General features: G+C 38.9%; 1 pseudogene; it reads right to left on the bottom strand.

The window, feature by feature from the left end:
- Positions 1-388: 388 nt before the first annotated feature.
- On the bottom strand, positions 389-879 carry LOC127198378 (peptidyl-prolyl cis-trans isomerase A-like; annotated as a pseudogene).
- Positions 880-5,510: the final 4,631 nt, after the last annotated feature.

Here is a 5,510-nt window from a genome sequence, read left to right as displayed (position 1 = left end):
TGCATAGAAAAAAATGTAAAGTTTATATAAGGTCTGAGGATATGAAAGTTTAAGTTGTAAGGATCTAAGAAAATGTCTGAGGATCTAAGAAGTTGTTCTAGGATTGGGAAATACAGGTCATGAAGAAAAGCTTTTAAGAAAGTGTTTGAGGGTCTAAGAAAGGTTAGTAAACGCAAGTTAAGATTTAAGGGTCTGAGATTTTTTTCCTATTTACTTTTTATTCATAATCATAAACTTAACTCTGCAATCCAGCTAAAGTTGGGAGGAGAATCAGGACAATATGGAACAGAGCAGAGATTACAGGGTACAGGGGGAAGATGGGGTGGAGGTGCTCTCCTGAGCTACAGAAGGTGGGTCTGGTGGGTAAGATGCCTGCAAGTCCAAAGAATTAGTGTTGTCCACAGTCGGAAGTGGTGATCTTGCTGGTCTTGCCATTCCTGGACCCAAAGCGCTCCATGGCTTCTACGATGCTCTTGCCCTTTTTCACCTTCCCAAAGACCACACGCTTGCCATCCAGCCACTCAGTCTTGCAGTGCAGGTAAAAATCTTGGAACCGTTTGTGTTTGGTCCAGCATTTGCTATGGTCAGGATGTCAAGCCCTGTGTGCTTCAGGATGAAGTTCTCATCCTTGAATTTCTCCCCAAAGATGGACCTGCTGCCAATGCCATTATGGCGTGTGAAGTCACCACCCTGGCACATGAATCCTGGAATAATTCTGTGAAAGGAGGAACCCTTATATCCAAATCCTTTCCCTCCAGTGCTCAGAGCACGAAAGTTTTCAACTGTCTTTGGAACTTTGTCTGCAAAGTGCTCGAAGGAGACGTGGGCCAAGGGCTCGCTATCAACTGCAATGTCGAAGAACACGGTGGGGTTGACCATGGCTGCAGCAAGCGATGAGCGGGGACAGCAGCGTCTGCCCTAAGATGTTTTAAGGTACATAAATGCAAGTTGTAAGCTATAAGAAAGTGACTGAAGACACATAAAAAATGGAAAATGTTAGAGATTTCCCCATTCTATACTATTGTTATATTTTTTATAAGATTTCAAAAGTTCAGAATTTTAACATTGATCAATAGAGTTCTGATAAGCCAGTAGGGGCACTGACAGCTTGTTATTTAGTTGCAAGGCTAGGATTTCAATTTCCCTTTGTTTGTTTTCTGAATATTGACTTAAGGATGCTTCTCATCATGCTAAAAGCGTGTCTGACCAATCTGCATATCTTGCCTTCTGGACTAAGAAAATAATGTTTATGCTTTTAATCCAAAGCTATAATTTTAACTAAGTCTCAAAGACATGAGTCTACTCCTGCTGTCTTACAGACACCTGTTAACTGCTTTTTATAAAATATGCTCTTAATACAATGGTAATGCTAATATACTTTCTTTTGTAAACTACAATTCATATAAGCTTCAGGAAACAAAAAGTTATAAAGCCTGGATCCACATGCCACAGATCAAATGGACTACAGATAAGTGTATCCACCTGTTCTTAAAAATTGGATTTTCCCCTTGGTTGTGGGATCTTTCAACTTCTCCAATTACTAGTCAGTTTTAACTTGTGTCCCTAGTCTATATTTGTCTCAGCAGATTTTCACCTGGCTAACAGACTCCATCCACAGACTCCATCCAGGGATCATCTATGGATTCCAAGCCGTTGAGATCTGGACTTGCTGAAAGCTGATATAAACCAGTCCAGCCGATGTGATTGCTCTCTGTCTCTTCAACTAGATTGGCTAATCAGATGCTTCTGAAAATTGCCCCATTGCCTAGCCTTTGACTTGCTTTTCAGCATTCCTGGGCCCTGATAACAATGCCTTATTGTCAGCTGGAAGCAGTTCCAGAAGAGAATATGTCCTCCATTGTACCAAATAACAGGCTGAAATGCTGAGTCAAAAGAAACTCTGGCATAAGGGATGAATGGCTACCTATTGGCATGCCAGAAAATAGGTCCCTAGTTCTGTTCCTCCTGGTCATGCTTTCTGCTCCTTACATGATAGACTTTATTTCATGTTTGTCCAAGACCACATTAATGCTGTTAAATTTATGGTTTCGAGGGCACAGTGCAACCCCTTGTATACTGGACAGAAGTCATAACATCAAAAATGAAATTCAGGTACATAAAGACAGGAGTGAATGAGGAGATAGAGTGAGCCCAGTTGTATCTCTAGAGTTCAACTCATGGTGTTAAAATCCCAATATCAGTCCTTAAATCTCACTCAAGGATTTGAGATGGAACAATACTCATGGGAATAAAAGGATTGGACATTGCTAAAAGGCCCATGGCTCGAGTCATGTAGCCTCCATGAGCACCAGCCCACATCCACAGGGATGGACCAATCCCAGTAATAGTCATGTAGCCACAGACAGAATTCCCCAGAAGTCTTTAAAAGAGGCTGCAAGCTCTTCCTCGGGGTGGCCACCATTTCGTATGGATGGTTGACCCCTGAAAATAGGCTGTATCTGTAGAATTAATGCTCTTGGTATTTACATAGTATTTGAGTCTGGAGTCTTCCTTCAGCAATTGTCAGACCCTTAAAATTATAGCAATTCCACATAAATTGTGGACAAGACAAAACTGTCCACTCTCTTCATATCAATTTAATATAATACTTGAAGTTTTTATCTACAGCAATAAGCCAATGAAAGAGGATACAGATTGGAAAGGAAGAAGTCAAAGTATTGCTGTTGGTAGATGGTATGACAGTGTACATGAGTGACCCCAAAAATTGTACCAAGGAATTCCTACAACTGGTAAACATCCTCAACAAAGTGGCTGGATACAAAACTAACTTAAAAAATCACTGCTAGAGACCAGCTTCAATGAATATCAGTGGATGGCTGGTGTTTCTCTCTTTAACTCTTAATCCTTCAGGCTTGTAGCCTTTTTATTTATACTTTCACTCCTCCTGGGGTCCTGCTCAAACTATGGCACCAGCCAAGGAAAATATAGGCAGTAAACTTCGAACCCCTACCCAGACTAGCCGATGGACAGGACATTCTCCACTGGTGAGTGGAGAATGAGATCTGACTTTCACATGAACTCTGGTGCCTCATTTCTGACCACATCCCCTGGATGGGGAGGCCTGGTGGCACTGAGAGGAAGGATAGCAAGTTACCAAGAAGAGACTCGATCCCTAAGAGCATATAAAGGGGGATGAGGTCCCCTTCAGTCACGGACATAGGGGAGGGGAGTAGGGGGGAAGTGGGAGGGAGGGAGGAATAGGAGGATACCAGGGATTGGGCTAACAATTGAGATGTAATATGAATAAGTTAATAAAAATAAATAAATAAATAAATAAAAATTTCACAGAAAAAAAAAAGTTCCAGGTTGGTGGCCTTGCTATTTACACTGTAACTCTTAAAAAAAGGAGAGGTAACAGGGAATTGAACCCTGGATCTTCAGATTCAGGGTCTGAAGGCTTATTAGTTAAACTATTTAAGCTTTCCACCCCACCAAAACAGCTCTCTAGCTGAGAATCTTTGTTAAGGACAGGAGGTCTTGATCAGCTAAGCCTAGATGGTGAGCCAAGAGGTGTAAAAAGAAAAACTTCAGCTCTTTTTAGCTTGCTGGCTGAGCAGTGAACAGTGGTTTGCTGGAAGCTAGAGACCTAATTAAGAAGGGCAATAAAAGGCTTTGGACCTCTCATCACTTATTAAGCCTAGTAAACTTAGAAACATGCGAAAATATACATTTGGCAGACAAAGCAAGCCGATTTTTATGAACGTCACATACACATGCACACATATAATCAGTAGACAAAAAGAAAGCTCCCACAGATACCTTTCATGCACATATACATAAATATACAGATACAAATATATATACATACATATGTACAACATATAGAGACAGACATATAAACAGATAGACAGACAGATTTTTGGATAAAACAGATGGCTTAAACAACTGTTTAATTCTGTCTTGGATTTTTATACAATCTAACAAAAATGTTCTCTCTATATGAAAAAAATTATCTCATTCAAAAATACATACAATAAAAAAGTAGACAAAATCATTACATGAAAAGGGAGTTAGAGTAGGACTATTGATTTTAAGTTCTTTCATTAGAACTATATCTTACTAAATACTTTTGTTTGTTACAAATTTAAAGCAGTGGTTTTATCTATATACTCACTAAGAGTTTAAAGCAGAAGTTTTAACTTTCTCTTATTCAAATTTATGTTATGTATTCAAAGAAAGTTTTTTTTTTTTTAATGTCAAGGTTTAGGCATCTGTCTTGTCTCATATAGCTCACCATTTATTCTTTGTTTCTGTAGTCATATGGTCTTTTTGGTATATACTGGGCTTTATCCTTGAACTAAACCTAGAATAAATGTAGTTTCTTGATCATGAATTTGTTTCATATTGCTTTCCCTCTTAGTGTAAATCAAGTGTTTGACACATGGAGGTTCACAGAGCTCCTAGAAGTTTTTGAAATACTGAAGGAGGGCTTTAAAATTACTTGAATCAAGTCAGAAATTCCTTAAAATCATCATCAGGGATGATGAAATCCTCAATTAGTTTAAAAAGCACTGTGCCATGAAGATACATCTTGAAAATAATCTGCAAGAAATCTGTTCAACAGAGAGAGTTGGGCAGATTATTATTCCTAAAGAGGAATAATATTATGCTATAGGCAGTGAGAGGCTATTCATGCTCAACTGCATTATATCAGGCATATGAGACATGTATAGGAAGGCAATAAAGCAACAATAAACACTTTTGAGGCAAAATCCTGGGCGCTTTGCCTAAGCCAAGGATACACGCATCCATAAGCCATGCAAAAACGAGTGGCCTGCCTCCAGGAAGTCCACTTGTCTGCTTCAGCAATCCAGCATGCTCCAAAATAATCACTAGCCCTCCGATATACAAATGATAAGTAGGTTGAGAAACAACACCCTTTACAATAGCCACCAATAATATAAAATACTGTGGTGTAACTCTAACCAAACAAGTGAACACCTGTATGACAAGAGCTTCAAATATTTGAAGAAAGAAATTGAAGAAGATTTCAGAAGACCTAAAGATCTCCCGTGCTCATGGATCTGTAGAATTAACATAGTAAATACGGCCTATGGCCTTCCTACCAAAAGCAACCTGCAGATTCAACGAAATTCTCATCACAATTTTAACACAATTATTCATAGACCTTGAAAGAGCAATGCTCAACTTTATATGGAAAAACAAAACAAAAACTCAGGATAGCTAAAACAACTTGTACCATCAAAGAATTTCTGGAAGTATCATCATCCCTGACTTCAAATTGTACTATAGAGCAACAGTAGTAAAACTGCACAGTATTGGCATAAAAACAGACAGGTTGATAACGGAATCGAATTAAAGACCTAGAAGTAAATCCACACACCTATGGATACCTGGTTTTTGACAAAGAAGCCAAAACTATATGATGGAAAAAAGAATCTTCAACAAATGGTGTTGATCTAACTGGATGTCTGCCATGTAGAAGAATGCAGAGAGATACATATCTATCACCATGCACAAAATTCAAG

Source organism: Acomys russatus, chromosome 2, assembly GCF_903995435.1.
Source record: "Acomys russatus chromosome 2, mAcoRus1.1, whole genome shotgun sequence".
NCBI classification, from domain to species: Eukaryota; Metazoa; Chordata; class Mammalia; order Rodentia; family Muridae; genus Acomys; species Acomys russatus.
The sequence above is the reverse complement of the archived record's forward strand: the minus strand, read 5'-3'. Positions and strand labels throughout refer to the sequence as shown.